Source organism: Cervus elaphus, chromosome 15 (genome assembly GCF_910594005.1).
Source record: "Cervus elaphus chromosome 15, mCerEla1.1, whole genome shotgun sequence".
Classification (NCBI taxonomy): domain Eukaryota; kingdom Metazoa; phylum Chordata; class Mammalia; order Artiodactyla; family Cervidae; genus Cervus; species Cervus elaphus.
The window spans coordinates 80,514,108-80,535,866 of record NC_057829.1 but is presented as its reverse complement, the minus strand read 5'-3'; positions in this window follow the sequence as shown (position 1 = coordinate 80,535,866).

Sequence of the window (21,759 nt, the reverse complement as noted above, 5' to 3'; positions counted from 1 at the left end):
ATAGTCCAACTCTCACATCCATACATGACAACTGGAAAAACCATAGCCTTGATAGACGGACCTTTGTCGGCAAAGTAATGTCTCTGCTTTTTAATATGCTATCTAGGTTGGTCATAACTTTCCTTCCAAGGAGTAAGTGTCTTTTAATTTCATGGCTGCAATCACCATCTGCAGTGATTTTGGAGTCACAAAAATAAAGTCAGCTACTATTTCCACTGTCTCCCCATCTACTTGCCATGAAGTGATGGGACCGGATGCCATGATCTAAGTTTTCTGAATGTTGAGCTTTAAGCCAACTTTTTCACTGTCCTCTTTCACTTTCATCAAGAGGCTTTTTAGTTCCTCTTCATTTTCTGCCATAAGGGTGATGTTATCTGCATATCTGAAGTTATTTATATTTCTCCAAGCAATCTTGATTCCAGCTTGTGCTTCCTCCAGCCCAGCGTTTCTCATGATGTACTCTGCATATAAGTTAAATAAGCAGGGTGACAGTATACAGCCTTGACGTACTCCTTTTCCTATTTGGAACCAGTCTGTTGTTCCATGTCCGGTTCTAACTGTTGCTTCCTGACCTGCATACAGGTTTCACAAGAGGCAAGTCAGGTGGTCTGGTATTCCCATCTCTTTCAGAATTTTCCACAGTTTATTGTGATCCACACAGTCAAAGGCTTTGGCATAGTCAATAAAGCAGAAGTAGATGTTTTTCTGGAACTCTTTTGCTCTTTCGATGATCCAGCGGATGTTAGCAATTTGATCTCTGGTTCCTCTGCCTTTTTTAAAACCAGCGTGAACATCTGGAAGTTCACTGTTCACATATTGCTGAAGCCTCGCTTGGAGAATTTTAAGCATTACTTTACTAGCATGTGAGATGAGTGCAATTGTGTGGTAGTTTGAGCATTCTTTGGCATTGCCTTTCTTTGGGATTGGAATGAAAACTGAACTTTCCCAGTCCTGTGGCCACTGCTAAGTTTTCCAAATTTGCTGGCATATTGAGTGCAGCACTTTCACAGCATCGTCTTTCAGGATTTGAAATAGCTCAACTGGAATTCCAACACTTCCACTAGCTTTGTTTGTAGTGATGCTTCCTAAGGCCCACTTGACTTCACATTCCAGGATGTCTGGCTCTAGGTGAGTAATCACACCATCGTGATTATCTGGGTCATGAAGATCTTTTTTGTACAGTACTTTTTTGTGTATTCTTGCCACCTCTTCTTAGTATCTTCTGCTTCTGTTAGGTCTCTACCATTTCTGTCATTAGGGGATTTCAAAAGTCATTATTCTTTTCTTACAAAAGTTTCTTATACATCTTTCCAGACTGCATGTACCTTAAATTCTAAGCTTTGCATATTATTATCACTATTACTTAAGAAATCAGAGCCAAAATTTGATGGATGTAGAAAACATTTACTTACATACATCCAAAAGCAGAGATGAATAGACAGAGGCAATTATGAGAACAAACATCTGTATTTTTATTGATGCAATATTTTCTTGGGATAAGAAGGCTAATCAAAGAATTAAGTCATCTGAGGTCATGGTTTCTATTTCTAATGCCATAGATTAGAGATGATATAGCAAGGAGCAAAAGAGTACTAGACAGAATTAAGAGATCTGGGCCCTAAGTCTGACTTTATGACTAAATAGTTCTATAGCACTGGGGAAATAATTTATATTCTCTTTTTTTTTTTAATTTTTTTATTAGTTGGAGGCTAATTACTTCACAACATTTCAGTGGGTTTTGTCATACATTGATATGAATCAGCCATAGATTTACACTTATTCCCCATCCCGATCCCCCCTCCCACCTCCCTCTTCACCCGACTCCTCTGGGTCTTCCCAGTGCACCAGGCCCGAGCACTTGTCTCATGCATCCCACCTGGGCTGGTGATTAATTTATATTCTCTTGAAGTCAGTTTCCTCATTTGCAAAATAAATGGGTTCAGCTGAATAATCTGTAAAGTCACTTCTGGTGTTAAGTCTTTAAAATGGATATGAATCATCACCATCATATCAATATATGTATGAGTGAGTGAAAGTCACTCAGTCATGTCCAACTCTTTGCCATACTATGGACTGTAGCCTGCCGGACTCCTCTGTCCATGGAATTTTTCTAGCAAGAATACTGGAATGAGCTGCCATTCCTTTCTCCAGGGGATCTTCCCAAACCAGGGATCGAACCTGGGTCTCCTACATTGCAGGTGGATTCTTTACCATCTGAGCCACCAGGAAGTCCAAATATGTATGATTAAGACTCTCATTTCCCTCTTTATAGAAATCCCAGATAAAGACTTTTCTCCATCAGAAAAGTCAACTAACAATGAGGAAGCAAGTCTCCAATAACATTTTTCAATTTGTCCAATTGAATGATAAACAAAACTCTACACAGATATTTATTGTTTCAGAGAAATGCCACTAGTCTGTCAGGTACAGAAATGGAGGAGCAGAATGAAAGTTAGGTATCTGCCTCTCAGTCAAACTGAACCCAGAAATAAGCTTCGATTGACTCAATGATCTAGAACTTGGAGCAATCCATTCAGAAAGCCATGGAAGGAAGAAACAGGAGCTTCTGTCCGTCCTCCAGAGGGTCCTTTGCAACCACAGTGAACAGTTTGCCTTGAGACATCACCTTTATGCTTCCAGAGTAGTTTAAATAACCAAGTGAAGATATACAGAAGTGCTCTCGCTGCTGAGAGAAAGTCTTATTCCACACTGAATGATCCACTGACTCATTTCCATTCTACTGCAAATGGAAGACCTTTTTTTCTTTAGAGCTTTAGAGGAAGCAAAGAGAAACCCACCAGCCAATAGGCACATTAAAGTGACATGGATTTTTGCTTTTGAAGTAAAATGTACATAAGAACTTGTGTGACATGCCCAGATTTGCTCTTGCTGCAGGAATTTCCATTCAACACCCTAAAATTGAAGAGATATGCTCCTTATTGGAGACATGTTCAAAGTTTACCCATCATTGCTGGTCTGTCTTCTTCTTCTATAATCTTTGACTTAACTAGGCTGCTAAGATCCTCATTTTGATTTTTCCATTGGAAGGTGCCAGAGTCACATCAAAAATTAACCCTGGGATTAAAAGGCTCTAGTCAACATTCATTTGTATGTTTTGCCTTGCAGTGGAAGTGGAGATGTGGTCAACTTTCCCAAGAATCCCGGGGACTAGCTGGCTTACTGAGTTAAATGGGAATGTCAGGTAGGGAGAAGGGATCAGATAGGAGGAAGGTAGTTTGGAAGCATAGCCTTTACGAGAGGCATCTCCATCATAAGTCATCATGTTCTCCTCCAACATGACAATAAACTCTGTCTCAAGGAGCACTCCCCAACTCAGCAAGGATATAGTTTGTGTCTTTCCAGATGATGGATCTTGAGCCAATGTGTTACATTTTTGATAGATTCGCAGCTTTGTAAGGCATGCAGCCTGACTTAGTACTTCTTAACGATGCCAAAGATGAGAAAATTGTCCCAGAGTGAAAATATAAGACGGATTTGTTTCAAGGCGGTAGATCATTTGAAGACAGTGTCATGAAAAAAATTGGCCGTGGCTTATCATATCGGTCATCTACTAGTGGCTTCTGGAAAAGAGTTAAGTTATAGAATCTTGGATTTCTCCTTCAATTTTTAACTTTTAAAACTTAAATTTTTTGATTAAACTTGTTAAAGTTCAACAATTAGTATCTTAAGAAATTGCTAGTACAGGCAATATGGAGAAATGAATAATTAGCCTGTTTGGAGAAATGATATTAGATACAGGAAAATGATAGGTTTCCCTTAATAGTAGGATTTGTTGTTGTTTAGTCACTTGGTCGTGTCTGACTCTTTTGTGACCCCATGGACTGTAGCCTCCCAGGCTCCTCCATCCATGGGATTTCCCAGGCAAGAATACTGAAGTGGGTTGCTATTTCCTTCTCCAGGGTATCTTCCCAATCCAGGGATCAAAACCACATCTCCTGCTTGGCAGACAGATTCTTTACCACTGAGCCACCTGGGAATCCCCTAATGGGATACTTTGTCCAATTTAGTCATCTAACTGAGGTCATATTTTCAGTCAGAAAGTGGTAAGAGTTATTTTGGAAGCTTTGCTATCTTTGCTTTTTGCATTTGGAACAATAGTCTGGGTATGTACCAAGATATAATATCCATAGGTTTTGTTCTACCTTCTTTTCTTAGAAGGCATTCAGATGAGAAACTGCTATACAATCAAGTTTACCAAAAGTTCTGTGTAAAAAGTAGTAGGTCTGCAAGTCAAATTATTCTAAATGAAGCAACTAACCATTGCTAAGACAAAAACATGCTAAAATGTGAGAGTGACTGCACAAAAGAGGGAGGAAGAGAACTGAGGGGATCTGAGCGGAGCACCAACCTTATCCACCATGTCCACTTATTCACCGAGGTCCATCATATTTTGCCAGACAGGTGAAATGTGTAGGGTTATAATGGAGACCACTAACCCTGTGACCTGCAGTCTTTGCATGTGATCCTAGCAATTCCCCTGGGATGTATTATTTACTTCTGATGTGTGTGCATGCGTGCTAAGTTGCTTCAGTCATGTCCGACTCTTTGCAACTCTATGGACTGTGGCCCACCAATTCCTCTGTCCATAGGATTCTCCAGGCAAGAATGCTGGTTGCCATGCCAGTGAACTGTTTGCTATTTTAGCAGTTTACCTCGCCTACACCCACTAGATACCAGTGGCATCCTGTTCCATCCCCCCCACCCCCCGCCAAGTTATGACAACCAAAAGTGTTTCTAGATGTTGCCAAATATCTCTTGGAGTCCCCAGTTGAGAACAACTGCTCTAGAGAACCAGCCTCCTTTTAACCAAAGGTCTCTGGGTCTGTGAACTGACTTAGATCTGAAAACTGGGTGAGGGACCATGATTTAAAAGCAGGGGCTGCTATCAGCTTTCTGCTTGCCGATTCACATTTTTAAATTAATATTCCAGCTGCGTAACTGGCTAGTGGGCCTTTCACATGTTGCCACAGATTCCTGTGTAATCAAGTCACCCTGATTGTTACTTCAGCCTTTCAACTCATGTGAGTCATCACATCCTTCTTGTCTCTGATGACCAAGGGCTTTTGCCAGTCTAGATTTCCATGGTTCCCAGGGAGCTCATGAAGCATCTTCCACCATCCTTCCAGACTGAAACAGTTAAGTGATTTCCTGAGTGAACAGCTTAGAGATGTAATTCATAAAGCTCTCATGAAGTGAGATGACTCAGGACTGAGTCATCCAGAGTGATTTTCCCCTCCCTTCTTGTTTTACTATCCTTGTCCCTTACATCTAATTCCTCGGGTTCACATTTCAAAATAAACTACCTAGATATGGACCTCAGTTTTTAGGATTGTTTTTCAAGGAGTCCAGGCTAAGACTCTTACTACCAACAGTGACCCTAAGAAGCAGACTCTCTGGGTTGGATTTTAAAGTTGGATCACTCACCAAGCATATGACAATAAGAATCCCATTGCTAGTGGTAAGTGGGGTGGTGATAAAGCTTGGCAAGTAGACACAGGCGAAGAGTATCTGTGGCACTTGAGTGTTCTGGGGGCAATAGTAGTGATGTGGATTACAGAGTGGCCTGGCATTTGTTACAGTTTTTAGAAATCTGGAGAAGCGTGGGAAACAATGAGCTCAGATCACCAGCTATCAACATAAGGCATGCAGTGAAATCTTCAAGGACACATTAAGAAGCCCTATTTCTTCAACAGCCACAGAAGAGATTGTTGAAAATTAGACCCTGAATCTTTCTATGAAGGGCAAGAACTGTAAAGGTACCTGTTTTGGCTGTGCATTTAAGGTTGTTTATAGCTCTGCCTCATATCAAGAATCTTAAATTATATACACATATACAACTGTATCACTTTGTTGTACTGCAGAAATTACCACAACATTGTAAATCAACTATTCTTCAATAAAATAAAATCTTAAAACAATGAAGAAGCCTCAGGGAGCAAAGCCATTCCTGACCTCCAGCAAATAAGTCACTTCAGCTTAAATACTTCTATGACTGTTAGCCACAGAAATTTTGAGGTTGTTATTGCAGCAAAATTTGATGATAAACCCTCTATAATCTTCATTAAGCTTTCCCCAAAGCCACCTTAATTTTCCAAAAATTCTCTCATGTTCTCATGGGATATTTTCTCAGTCTGAGGTCAAATGAGAATAAGGGCATCTTCATTAAAAAAAAGAAAAAGAAGAAGACTCTTACTTGGACTCCTTTAAAGAAGAGACTGAAACAAAAGCCTATCTTGGTGGTTTATTTTGGAAAATGAACTCCATGAAGCAGGAATAAGGGAGTATAGGAAAACATTTGTTTTAGTCGCTAAGTCGTGTCTGACTCTGCAACCCCATGGACTGTAGCCCACCAAGCTCCTCTGTGCATGGGATTTCCCAGGCAAGAATACTGGAGTGGGTCTCGATTTCCTTCTCCAGGGGCTCTTCCCAACTCTGGGATGGAACCTATGTCTCCTGAGTCTCCTGTATTGGCAGGCAGGTTCTTTACCATTGAGCCACTGGGAAGCCCATAGGAACATGTAGATGGAGGGAAAAACCACTCTGCATGGCTCAATCTGGTAGGACTTTCACAAACATCTTATGAAATGCATCTTCACACTGTCTGCTCAGGGAAGAATGGAAAAAGCATTTACCCAGTGGCTTCTCTCCCTGATTAATCAAGGATGGCTCCAAGGAATGTTAATTCTCCCACACTTCTGGATCATGCATGAGTTATTTCCACCTGCATCTTATAAGATGTCCCATTCCATGGTGTCAGAGTAGTGCCAGGGCAGAAAGCAGGAGAGGCAAGACATGTCACATCTGCAAAGTTGGTTGAAACCTTCATGTTACTGGTCCCCAGAGCAATGGCTAGAGTCAAAAGTGGAGCCCATATAGCTTAAGGTAATGCACAATGTATATCTTCTCAAGCTAGAAAAGACAGTGTTTCAGGGAACAGGAAATGATCCATTGTACCAAATGCTGTTAATAAGTAAGATGAGAACTGACCTTTAGTGGCACTGAAGGTCATGATGACCTTGACAAAAGCAGTTCTCATGGGATGACGGCAGGCAAAGCCTGATTCGTTCACCTAGACTCAGCTCCTGTTTAATATTTCAGGCTAGGAAATATGTCACACAATAGAGGTCAGTTAATTTCTGGGGTGTGACTTCCATTTTTCAAAAAGAATTGTGTTTATTTCTATTTTTGACTGTGCTAGGTTTGCTTTGCTGCGGTGTGACCTTTGCTCCAGCTGCAGCAAGTAGGGGCTACTCTCCAGTTGCAGTGTGTGGGCTTCTCATTGTGGTGGCTTCTCTTGTTGCAGAGCACAGGCTCTGGGGTGCGCTGGGTTTGGTAGTTGTAGTATGTAGGTTCAGTAGTTGCCACTCCTGGGCACTAGAGCACAGGTTCAGTAGCTGTGGTGGATGAGCTTATTTGCTCCTCAGCATGTGAGAGCCTCCCAGATCAGGGACTGAACCTGTGTCTCCTGCATCAGCAGGCAGATTCTTCACCACTGAGCCACTAGAACAGCCCTTGTGTAACTTTCACATCTATCTCAGCCATCAGCCTTGGCTTCTCCCCTTTAGATGCAAGGGAGGAGACAGTCTCTTTCTGCCTAAGGGTTCTCTCCAAGCCTCATAGGATCTCTTCATTATTCACTTTTCCTTCTAGATATTCAATATCCCCTTCCCCGTTTAGTTTTTCCCATCCTGAAGCCACCATAGAGTATGACCTATTCATCAAACAGCCCCCTGAGTCTAGAACAAGGCTTGGTATATAGTAGACCCTAAATATATATTTGTTAATAATCAGATAAATGAGTTTTAACCACTTCTTTACCTATATCTTGCTCACAACAGTCCTTGCCTAAGTACAGGTATGAATCAATCAAAGTGTGTGTGTGTGTGTTAGTTGCTCAGTCGTGTCTGATTCTTTGTGATCCCATGTTCCTCTGTCCATGGGATTTCCCAAGCAAGAATCCTGGAGCAGGGTGCCATTTCCCTCTCCGGGGGTTCTTCCTGACCTAGGGATCAAACTCGGGTCTCCTGCATTGCAGGCAGATTCTTTACCACTGAGCCACCAGGGAAGCCCTGATCTTGGCTCCCCCAGCTGGAAGAAATTTCTCCTTTTTCTGAACTCATACACATCATCACTTTAAATGTCAACACATTATTCTATCTTTAAATCAATTCATTTCAATATGCCATCTCTCTTACTGAATATAAACTCCTGAGCTCAAGATCAAATCTCTTTTATCTTTACTTCCCACCTAACATATATTGCCAGACGTTACAGAGAGTGGTACTTCAACTGATACTTGGTGATTGACATGAATGAATGAATAAGCAAATGACTATAAAGGACAAAATCTGGCAACTTGTAAACTCCCACATCTTTAAGACTATTGAATCCTCCTTTCCTACTTGTCCCAGATCTGTTTCTGCTCTCCACCAAATCCACCACTTGAAGGTTTAGAGACTCAAAAAACTTCATTTCTTCCCTCTGAGCTGTGACTTTAAGAGGCAGCAAGTTGCGAAACACTCATGATACCCGTGGGCCTATTGGACTCTTTTTTGGCCACTAACCCACTTAATTTGGTGTAGTTTAGCACATTACAAGATGGTTCAAGAGTGCTATAAATGATGTCAGACACCATCAGAAACCACTTCAGAAAATCATTGCCTGCAGCCGGATAAAATGGTGAACGCCTGGAATGCTAGAAAAACAGAATAAATCATTTTTTCTTCTCTATCTCTTAGAGATGTGCACCTTTGTGCCCCAAGAATGTCCATATTTTCTGAAATTTGAAACTTCTGTAATACATTTATAAAGCATTTGTGCTGTAATGAAACATATTGGTACCTGATTGAAGAGGAAGGATCCTGGGTTCTCACTCCTCTTTGCAATTATTTTGACCTATTTTCAGGTCATTTTATTTATTCAGGTTATTTTATTATGATGCCATTTTCAACAAATTAATGCAAAGATGGTCATGTTTATCCAAATCATCATTGTCCTCATCTTCTTGAATTTTCAATAAACTTTATTGAATGAAAATATTTTACATGGGTTTTTTTTAAAACCATGCTTTTTAGCAAGTTGGCAGAAGTTTAATTGCTTTAAACATATTAATTTAGCCAAAATACAAGACTCAGGACGATGATACTTTTATATTTTCATTTATTTTTCTTTCGATCTCAGAAGAGAGTTGTAAAAAACAGTTTGGTCAGAGTTCTCATGTGAAAGTTAGTGCACCCCAATTTTAACCCAGTTATTTATTTCTTGGAGGATGCAGTTACTCACTCCTGGCCTATACCTTGCCTTATGAACTGGTATATGTGATCAAGATGACCTCGCCTTGTCCGATCAGGTAACTCACATTGAATTGTGAATAGATTCAGCCAGCACGCAACAGTCTATGTGTCAGCAGCAACCTCTCTTACGAAAGAGATACCAAAGCTGGGCTTTCTTAAAGGAGTGTGGGAAAGGAAATGAGATGTGGGAAAAATTAGGACTTTTTTTCAGTCGTTTTTATAGCTTGAACGTGGTTTATCTGAAATTTTGTGAACTTGATATGCTATTGTGTTAATGCATCAAGGCTGCAGAGTTCAAAAAGAGATGGTTTGTTTGAAATTATGGCACCAAAATGTGTTTCCACTTAGGATTTTACAAAACAAATGCTTTGGAGATTTGGAGAAGGGTACAGCACAAAAAGAAAGAACTTTCAAATTTTAACATTCGCTTCTCTGTACTCAGAGGAATTCAGTCCCAGTTCACTATGACAATCACATCTGTCAAGCCCCTTTTGGATTCATCTCAATCTTGAAGGCAGCATTCAAAAATGCCCACAAGGGTTTTATTCCTCTGAAAAAATGAACCTGCTTGGCTCTGGAGCTGGTCCTTAAAGCACTGTTACTTGAAAAGTTACTAGACCAAAGTATTGTGTTGGCCTATCCATTTGTTCAGATTAAACCGGAGCAAAATTTTTTGGCCAATCCAGTATATTATGAACTCTACCTTGGACTCCCTTCTTCAAAAAATGTAAAACTTTAGAATTGATCAACTAACCAAACATGTTATTTCCAACTGGACATCTGGGTGTGAAGATCTTTTTTCCTACTTTATAGTGAATGACCTGCATGAGATGAGGAACATGGGTAGTTGTATGTATGGGGGAGTGCTTTGTTGAGGTTAATATTTTCTGCCTTCCCTGGACCTGGATGAGACAGGATTCATTCCTTCTTTACTACCTCCATGCCGTTTGCAGAGGGATGAGGCCTGTCAGAAGGTTTGAGAGGGAGAGGTGACCAGGCTACTTGTGAACTTTGAAAAAGTTAGCTCTGCTAAGAATATTCACCTGTACTTTTCAGAGTTACTCCCCTTCACTGTTAAGCTTCAAGAGACTGGAAGATAAACCACAAACAGTAACTTTGTATAGGGATACGGGGTACTAAGTTGCTTGTTGTGCCTGACTCTTTGCAATCCCATGGACTGTAGCTCGCCAGGCTCCTCTGTCCATGGGATTCTCCAGGCAAGAATAATAGAGTGGGTTGCCATGCCCTCCTCCAGGGGATCTTCCTGACCCAGGGATCGAACCCAAGTCTCTTGAGTCCCTTGCATTCACAGGTGGGTTCTTTACCACCAGTGCCCCGTGGGAAGCCTCTTGATAGGGATAAATTTCCTCAAACGTGTTATTTGCATATGATCTCCAGAATTTTGGCATATTCAAGTACCCTATTACTTACTTGATCCTCGTTAACAAATTTGGTTATTTTTAAAGAAAACTTAAATCTATTTTGTTAAGGGGGGATTTCTTTCACTATCACTCATAGATGTGCTACTCACCTATATATTTCTATATTTCTATTTTTATATATGTCATAAGCTAGAAATATTTAATAATAATATGTATATATTATATTACATGTAATACATCTTTTTCCAAAACATTACATGTTATGTATATAAATGCTCTAGAAAAAATGTTTTTGATCTGAAAGCATCTACTATGGGAAACATTGTTTTCAAGTTATCAGAAAGTAGCTTTTGAAAAGAAAAAGTTGAAAAGTTTCCATGAGGAAGACCATAGGATCCTGCGGGTGGGAAGCCTCTCACTGAGCCTTCCTTGTTTTTGCTTGATGGCTCCCTTTTCTTGTTTCTCCCCCCTTTCATGAATTTTTCCATCATTCCTGCCAACAACCGTGTTTTCCCTTCCTTCTATCCCTTACCTCACAGAGGCTACATATAATCTGTGTTTCCCCGCAAAAAACCATGACACATTCACATTCCCAAAGGAGAGTAAACAGACTGCTATACCAAAATCTTGTTTCACTGTTGAGAACAGGATCCCCAAATCCTACTGGATGCCCAGTCTTCTGTGATATTGTGTGTTGGTTACACATGGCCATCAACACATTGGAAATGTGAAACCATATTTTTAAATTATAGTTAAGACTTTTAATTACTCACTGCAATAATAAATTAAGGCACATTTAGACAATGATAGAAAGTATATCTTGTTAACAACAACTCCAACAGAAATTAAAGCTATCGTCTATCACTGGGAAATTAATCTTCCATTTCACCTCATTTGAGTACCTAGAAAGCTAGAGATGGACTTGGAAATATGGCAGTTCTCAGAAACTAATATAAAAAAATTAAAAGTGAGTATTATTTATTCCCTTTAGTTTTCTTAGTTTAGCTAGAAAATAGCTTCACAATAAAATGTGAAATTTTTTGTTTTGATTTGTTTTTACGATGAAGATTATACCTAAAAGATATGTCAAAAACAAGCAGTTTTAAACTGTTTTAAACTTCACTTTTAAACTTGATGTTTATTTTGTTTAGCAAGCTTGCTGACACTGATGATTTTATGCATAATAGAGGAGGTTTTAGTAAGATACAATGATCCTATTTTAAATAAACCCTAAATAAAATAATCTGCTCATACAAAAATCCTTATTCAGGCTGAAGACAACAGACTCCACCCACGCAGGTCCTCAGTTTCCTCATTTGTAAAAGGAGTGTGTTCAGTGAAGGGGGTCTCCAATTCCCTTCTAGCTCTAAAAGTTTATAATTCTGAGCTCTTATGTTTTTCAAAGATATCAAATATTATGTGTTAATGTTGATCAAATTACTAAAGAAGCAAACATGAAACATCAGAAACAATATGTACCTATTAATTCATTAATAAATTGTGGTTAAATATTTGTATAGTCACAATTTTCTGCCTTAAAATGATTTCAAGTCCAGTGACTGACTCAATTAATTGTCATTTTAAAATCTGTAATAAAAAATGACAACTATTCAATGTTGTCATTGAAGTTGCGTTCTGCAAACAAAAAATTAATGAGCTAAATTGTAGCCACCTCGTATGTTTTATTTCAGGGTTTGAGTCCAGTCTGAGACAGAGATACATATGGCTGCCTCCCTTTAAACTTAAAAAAAAAACCATTGCAACTGTGTCTCTTTCTGACTTAAGGCTTCAAAATTAATATGGTATTTTATATGCTCCTTAAAATGAAAAATGTCTACATAAAATACAACCTATAAGTCTAAGCAGGTTATGCTGAACAAAGGCTGAGAGGGAAATAAGAAATGTCATTATTTTGGCTGATAAAGGGCAGATGAGTTGATGGATTTAGCATAGGCTTGGGGTGGGGTAAAGGTGGGGATGGGGTTTGTAGGAGTCCCTTAATCCAAGCTGGGGTCTTGTATTTGCACTTTGGAGGTTATTTCTAAACAAGATTAAATATACAGTTATTCTATTTATTTTGTGCCATAAGCATTAATTTGTTATATATGATCATTTAAAATTCACTAAAGTTTACAGAAACTGATGTTGCCATTTCTTCCTCCTTTTTAAAATGTATTCAGAAGCCTAAAGAAACAGAAGTGACTTGATTATGACTCTTATTGGTTTCTGGATGTTTACACATTGGTGACCACCAGAATCCAAGTTCAAAGGAGGTTGGATGCTTGCCTGTCTTACTCACTAGAGTATCTCCAGTGTCTAGAACAGTTCCTGACACACATAGACACTGAACAAAATTTGACTAACAAGTGAATGAATAAAAGGAATGAATACACTTTTGAATTCGTATTTGCAAAATGTCCATATTGTTCCTCTCTCTCTCAGGCTTTGGGAAAACCTGAAAGGATTAACTGAGAAACAGTGTAATCTTTTCAGTCTTTCTATAGAATGGCCCTCAAATTGTGCTCTGATCTTACCTTGAAAACCAGTAAAAGTGAAACAACAAATCCAGGAAAGCAGGCAGTAGCAATAAAAAGCCCAAATAGAGGAGGAAGCTTTATTTTTTCCCTCAACTTGACCAGTGAATTCTCAAACTCTCTCTCACTCAAGGATGTTTATATTGGGCAGAAAAAAAATGACAGACTGAATGAATGAATGAGATTGGGGAAAACTATTTTATCTTCTCTTTGAAAATGTAATAATTATACTAATAATAGCTAAATACATATAAGGTGCTTATTTTATGTCAGGATCTGTTCCAAGAGTTTTATATATATGAACTCAAGTGGTTCTCATAACTGCCCTGAGAGATAGACTCTACTTCTGCTTCTGTGTTTCAGGTAAAGAAACTGAGGTACAGAAAGGTTGAGTGACTTGACACTTAGGGGTGGAGTCAGGAGTCAAAGTCAGCAGGAGCTACAGAGTTCAGACTCCTGACTGCTCTGAACTACTCCTTCTGAGACTCAGCAAAGACATATCTTCAACTTTCTTTAATCCAGTGTTCCCAATCTTATATGACCAAGACATACCAGTCAATATGTCTAGAACAAAACATGGCAAACACTGAGGCAGAAAATTTCTTTGGTTCCTTACAAGTCAAATTTTTGTAATAGGAGGGACTTCCCTGGTGATCCGGGGGTTAAGACTCTGTGCTCCCAATGCAGGGTCACAGGTTCGATCCCTGATCAGGGAACTAAGATTCTGTAGGCCATGTGGCATGGGGGAAAAAAAAAAACCAGAAATGTTGAAATAGGAAAATGAGTTATGATCATAAGTATTCTCCTAATTTCAGGAGGAAGTGAATATGGATTGAGTTTAAATTCTCCTCCTTCCTCTGCCATGCCATGGTAACAAGGGAAGGAGGCGAGATAGTCTTTGCCATTTCTTAAAAAATAAAACTTAGCTTCTTTGATTGCTATTCATGAGATACAAACCAAACAGAACTATTCCAAAAGCTGGCAAAACAACACAACTGATCAAACCATGAAGTTCATGATGAAAGAATACTAAGAAATGTTTAGTTCTTCAAAGTAATTGAAACCTGGGCTTTCCCATGTAATCATGAGCCATTCCAACTGCCAGAGTCCTTCTCACAGCCACCAAGAGGGATCTAAATGGGCCCCACTGCAAGCAGGCGAATGTAGAACACTGCCTGTTGACACATACCTGCATAAGAGGGAGAAGTAGGTTTGACTGGTTACGGCTGTATTTTTTTAGGAGACTACGAGAGATGAGCTTGTCCCTTGAGAGGCACTCAGTCCAGGTCTGTCACACAGAACAGAAGCTTCGAGCATCTTTAGCTTATTTTGAATTCCTATTCCCATCCACTGAGATCAAGTTTAAGGTGGAGGGGTGGCAGGTAGGAACGATGGGAAAGTATGTTCCACAGGTAGAAGAAGCAGCTGCCAAGTCACTCCCTGTTCAAGCTCAGTCATCTGGGACAAACATCAATTCCAGCTTTGTCCTAAATGACAGCTTTGGTCAAGCAAATTCCTCTTGTAACACATGGACAGTTTTGGTTGACTTTATCATTACTCACTGCTGGATGGGACATGAGTCAGTATGCTCTCAGAAGAAAAGGGCTTGGTGAGCTGAGGCTGTCCAGGTTTTCCTTGGAAGTTTTTTTTTTTTTTTTTTTTGCTTTTTATTAAAATTCTGATTCTTACTGACTACAGACCAGATAGTATCAGAGTCCAGAATATTTGTCCCCTTTGTAATCCTCAGCATATGAACTGTAGTGCTAATCCTACTATTTTAAATAACAAATAGAGAAAAACTGGTTTTTAATTATTTCACTACTAAGATTTAACCTTTATTTTACTAAATATAACTTTTAATGTTACAAGTTGACGTAACTTTTGAACAAAGGAAATCTCTTATGTTGATGGCTGTAAGGAATCACACGCACATCCATTCTCATAGTCTTCCAAAATTAAAGGTACAACATGCAATACGAGATATATCGTTGGAAACCATAATGGAATCCTCAAATGTTTCAATGGATGGCTTGAATTAATAAAAACATAGGGAAATTATTCTTTAAAACCATGAATTCACAACTACAAAGCTTATTTTTGCTTTGCTATTATTAATACAATAAGAGGTTTGACTTTGACCTTGGAATCATAAACGTGGAAAACATTAACAGTATTATATTGACATGTTCTGAACCTCTCTTTTTCTGTATGAAACGGAGGCTTCTGATAAGTTTGGTGGAGTCACTGTGGCACCAAATAAAACTAAACAATTCATACAGACTAAGATCAAGGAGGTCTAGTGAACCAAAAGATTCCAGCTCCCCGATAAAAGGAGATCTGTTTGAAACCACTGGCAATTATTAATGTTTTAAGACTGTAATTTAAGAAATCATTCTTTGTAAGAATAAATGTTAACCTTTTGGAAAGTCTGTCCTCTAAAATAAGCTATATAGCATGGTTTTCAAAGACATTTCAGACACACGTTGATAAAAATGTCTTCATATTATTAACCCAGCTTTTTCTCTTTAGCCATGATACTTTTAAACTGTCTAAGAACTAATTAGAAGGCTGCAATTATCTTTAATGTAGTAGCGTATACCTTATAATAAAATAAAACACCTTTTAAGATGCTATGATTTTTTTTCCTAGAAGTAGTTAATACTTAAGGATGGGTTTTGACAATGTAGAATAAAATGAGATTTTTGTCTTCCAGGTTGTTGGTTAGTGTCCTCCAGGGTAATAGAGTGGTAGTGGGTTGCAGGCTTTGAGTTTTGCAAGGCTACTCTGTAACTCTGCAACAGGAAAACTACATGTGGTGTCACAGTTTGCAAATGAAGACACAATTCTGTCTTTCCCTTCTTTTCAACTTAAAGAGGCCAACAGCCATGAATCAGGTTTGGGATGGAACATATTTCAGAGAAAGTATATAACAAAGAGAAACAGCTAGGAAGTAATTGTCACTGGTCATCTGGTCATGATATCTCAAGCAAGTATTCAATACTAGCTTTCCCCAAATAGGATAACAGGCTCGAGGCTTGGCTTGAAGTCTGTCATAGCCTGAAAAGAGCTTGCATGAATCCAAGTGCCTGTAAGTATTGCTCGCCACACCTCAGTGGTTCTTTAGACATCATGTTTTCTTAGCCTTCTTGAGGAAATTACCATGCTGGGAAAGCTGGAAGGAGAAACCACATTTCTGAAGATAATTTTTGTCAGAGAAAAGGCAAAAAACAATTGTGAGTTTTAATCTTTTCCAACCTGGTCAAAAATATATGCAATTTTATGATAAACTGCAGTGATGTGTACAAATGATCAAAATGGGCTTTTGAACCTCTTTGGTCTTTAATCACATGACAGAGGCAGCACTCCATTAATAAAAGATGAGGGCAGAATCTATTTTTTAGCTGAAAATGTTAGTAGATGTTGGTTTCTTAACAGTTAAGTTAGCAGTCTCAAAATAACAACAAGAAAAAGCAGTTTGGATTGATCTCCTCAGTCTCAAAAAGAATGTGTTTTCATCCCAAATGTGTGTACATTTATGGTAATTGACATGTTCTATTGATTAATTTGGTTTCCCAGGTGGCTCAGTAGTAAAGAATCCACCTGCAATGCAGGAGACATGGGTTTGATCCCTAGGTTGGGAAAATCCCCTGGAGGAGGAAATGACAACCCTCTCCAGTATTTTTGCCTGGAGAATTCCATGGACAGAGGAGCCTGGTGGGCTACAATACATGGGGTCACAAAGAGTCAGACACAATTAAGGAACTGAGCAAGCACGCACACATGCATTAACTTGACAACTATTAATGGCCCTCATGTTACTGACCCCTTTTGAAACTCCCTAAATGGAGATATTTTCAAAAATCTTGAGTTACAGTTGATGTCAGTTCTTGGTGTCCTTTAGAACAGCTCTAGCATACTCAAAAGACTGTTTCTCCATTTACTTTTGGTTTAAACCCTGGCATTCAGTTTATGTAGGGAAAACCTTATAGTTAAGGTTAGGTTGTGCAACACAGAAAGAGATGAGACTTTTGTCTTCCAAATCATCAGTTAGTCTCCTCTGCATCCATAGTCTTTAAGCTTGACTCACAAATTTTAGTCTATGTGTAAGTATAGAAAATGTTAAATTTTTAAAGGGGTTTTGAATAATGTTTGGTTTCATTAGTTAAAAACCTTTAAACTTTTAAAATTTTGTTTGTTCTCACTGTTTGCAGACAACATGATCCTCTACATAGAAAACCCTAAAGACTCTACCAGAAAATTACTAGAGCTAATCAATGAACACAGTAATGTTGTAGGATATAAAATTAACACACAGAAATCCCTTGCATTCCTATATACTAACAATGAAAAAACAGAAAGAGAAATTAAGGAAACAATACCATTCACCATTGCAACAAAAAGAATAAAATACTTAGGAGTATATCTACCTAAAGAAACAAAAGACCTATACATAGAAAACTATAAAATACTGATGAAAGAAATCAAAGAGGACACAAACAGATGGAGAAATATACCATGTTCATGGATTGGAAGAATTAATATTGTCAAAATGGCTATACTACCCAAAGTATAGATTCAATGCAATCCTTATCAAGCTACCAACGGTATTTTTCACAGAACTAGAACAAATAATTTCACAATTTGTATGGAAATACAAAAAACCTCGAATAGCCAAAGTAATCTTGAGAAAGAAGAATGGAACTGGAGGAATCAACCTGCCTGACTTCAGACTATACTACAAAGCCACAGTCATCAAGACAGTATGGTACTGGCACAAAGACAGAAATATAGATCAATGGAACAGAATAGAAAGCCCAGAGATAAATCCACGAACCTATGGACACCTTATCTTTAACAAAAGAGGCAAGGATATACAATGGAAAAAAGACAACCTCTTTAACAAGTGGTGCTGGGAAAACTGGTCAACCACCTGTAAAAGAATGAAACTAGAACACTTTCTAACACCATACACAAAAATAAACTCAAAATGGATTAAAGATCTAAATGTAAGACCAGAAACTATAAAACTCCTAGAGGAGAACATAGGCAAAACACTCTCCGACATAAATCACAGCAGGATCCTCTATGACCCACCTCCCAGAATATTGGAAATAAAAGCAAAAAGAAACAAATGGGGCCTAATTAAACTTAAAAGCTTTTGCACAACAAAGGAAACTATAAGCAAGGTGAAAAGACGGCCTTCAGAATGGGAGAAAATAATAGCAAACGAAGCAACAGACAAAGGATTAATCTCAAAAATATACAAGCAACTCCTGCAGCTCAACTCCAGAAAAATAAATGACCCAATCAAAAAATGGGCCAAAGAACTAAACAGACATTTCTCCAAAGAAGACATACAGATGGCTAACAAACACATGAAAAGATGCTCAACATCACTCATTATCAGAGAAATGCAAATCAAAACCACAATGAGGTACCATTACATGCCAGTCAGGATGGCTGCTACCCAAAAGTCTACAAGCAATAAATGCTGGAGAGGGTGTGGAGAAAAGGGAACCCTCTTACACTGTTGGTGGGAATGCAAACTAGTACAGCCGCTATGGAGAACAGTGTGGAGAATCCTTAAAAAACTGGAAATAGAACAGTCATATGACCCAGCAATCCCACTCTTGGGCATACACACCGAGAAAACCAGATCTGAAAGAGACACATGCACCCCAATGTTCATCGCAGCATTGTTTATAATAGCCAGGACATGGAAACATCCTAGATGCCCATAGGACGAATGGATAAGAAAGCTGTGGTACATATACACAATGGAGTATTACTCAGCCATTAAAAAGAATTCATTTGAATCAGTTCTAATGAGATGGATGAAACTGGAGCCCATTATACAGAGTGAAGTAAGCCAGAAAGATAAAGACCAACACAATATACTAACACATATATATAGAATTTAAAAAGATGGTAACGATAATCCTATATGCAAAATGGAAAAAAAAAGAGACACAGATGTACAGAACAGAACTTTGGACTCTATGGGAGAAGGCGAGGGTGGGATGTTCTGAGAGAATAGCATTGAAACAAGTAAGTATACTATCAAGGGTGAAACAGATCACCAGCCCAGGTTGGATGCGTGAGACAAGTGCTCAGGGCTGGTGCACTGGGAAGACCCAGAGGGACGGGATGGGGAGGGAGGCGGGAGGAGGGATTGGGATGGGGAACACATGTAAATCCATGGCAAAAACCACTACAATATTATAAAGTAATTAGCCTCCAACTAATAAAAATAAATGAAAAAAATAAATAAATAAAGTTTATTTGTACATTTAATATATTACATTTTAATTTTAAGTATCTGAACCTCAGTAATCTGAACTACAGAAAATCCAATATATACTTATTCAGGTATATATTCAGGTATATGTATTTAGTACATTATAGAGACAGTGACACTAAAGTTCTTTTAATTGATGCAATATTATATATTAATTTAGTAAGATTTCACTTAAAAGACTCAAGTTAAAATAAAACGAGCAATTATCCTAAACTGAAGGGTGCCCAGGATGAAGTACTTTTCATTTTAAAACAGAGATAGTCTTGAGTAAACAGGACAAATTGGTCACTCTAAGTAAAAGTCACAATGACCATTTTAAATTGAAGTTATAAGACTGTCATTTCAAATAGGCCAAATACATAAAATAACAAATGTGAACAACCCCCTTTGTAGACCACAAACATTAATATTTCAATTTTAACCATTGCAATCCTTTATATACTTAATTCTAAATCTTCCCACCCAGAGTTAAAAGACTCTTACCACTGAGGGAAGCTTGCTGCCATCCCAAGGTCACTTGTGAATGAAGATTTTGGTCTGAATGGGGACTGGAATTTTGTTAAGACTCTAATGAGTCTCACTGAATCTTATTTTATGGTTGAAATATCATGGGTCTCAAATCATAAAAGTGAGTTCAACTGATCATTGCTTAGTTGCTCAGTCGTGTCCAACTCTGCAACCCCATGGACTGTAGCCCACCAGGCTCCTCTGTCCATGGGATTTCCCAGACAAGAATACTGGAATGGGTTGCCATTTCCTCCTCCAGGGGATCTTCTCGACTCAGGGATCGAACCTGCATCTCCTGTGTCTCCTGCATTGCAGGCGGATTCTTTTCCTGCTGAGCCACTGGGGAAACCCAGTGCAAATAAAAACCACAACAAGATATACTTTATATCCACTAGGGTGGCTAGTGTCAAAGCAAACAAACAGAAAATCACAAGTGCTGGCAAGAATGAGAAAGAAATTGAAACACTTGAACAATGTTGGTAGGAATGTGAAATGGCACAGCCACTATGGAAAACAGTATGGCAGTTCCTCAAAAAAATTAAAATAGAAATACTACATGATCCAACAATTTCACTTCTTTGTATATACATAAAATAATCGAAAGCAAGTTCTCCAAGAGATATTTGAACCTCGTATTCATCGCAATATTATTCACAATAACCAAAAACTAGAAGCAACCCATGTGTCCATTGACAGATGAATGGATAAATAAAATGTGGTATATGTACGCAATGGAATAGAACTGCCATACAACCCAGTAATCCCACTGCTGGGCATACACACCAAGGAAACCATAATTGAAACAGACACGAGTGCCCCACTGTTCATCACAGCACTGTTTACAATACCTAGGACATGGAAGCAACCTAGATGTCCATCGGCAGGTGAATGCATAAGAAAGCTGTGGTACATATATACACAATGGAATATTACTCAGCTATTAAAAATAATGCATTTGAATCAGTTCTAGTGAGGTGGTTGAAACTGGAGCCTATTATACAGAGTGAAGTAAGTCAGAAAAACACCAATACAGTATATTAACACATATATATGGAATTTAGAAAGATGGTAACGATGACCCTATATGAGAGACAGCAAAAGAGACACAGATATAAAGAACAGATTTTGTACTCTGTGGGAGAAGGCAAGAGTGGGATGATTCGAGAGAATAGCATTGAAACATGTATATTACCAATGTTAAATAGATTGCCAATCCTGTGTTTTGATGCATGAGACAGGGCGCTCAGGGCTGGTGCACTGGGACGACCCTGAGAGATGGTATGTGGAGGGAGGTGGGAGGGGGTTTCAGGATGGAGGATACGTGTACACCCATGGATGATTCATGTCAGTGTATGGCAAAAACCACTACAATATTGTAAAGTAATTAGCCTCCAATTAAAATAAATTAATTTTTTTAAAAAAATGGTATATGTATACAATGAAATATTATTCACTTTTAAAAAGGAAGAAAATTTTGATCCATGCCTCAACATGAATGAAACTTGAGGACATTATGCTAGGTGAAATAAACCAGTCACAAAAAGGACAAATATTATATGAGTTTACCTATGTGAGGTACCTAGAAGAGTCAAATTCATAGAGACAGAAAGTATGAATGGTGGCTTCCAAGAGATGGGAGTGTAGGGGGATAGGAAGTTGACATTTATTGGGCTTAGAGAGTTTTCGTTTTATAAGATAGAAAGTGTTTTGGAGATTAGCTTGTT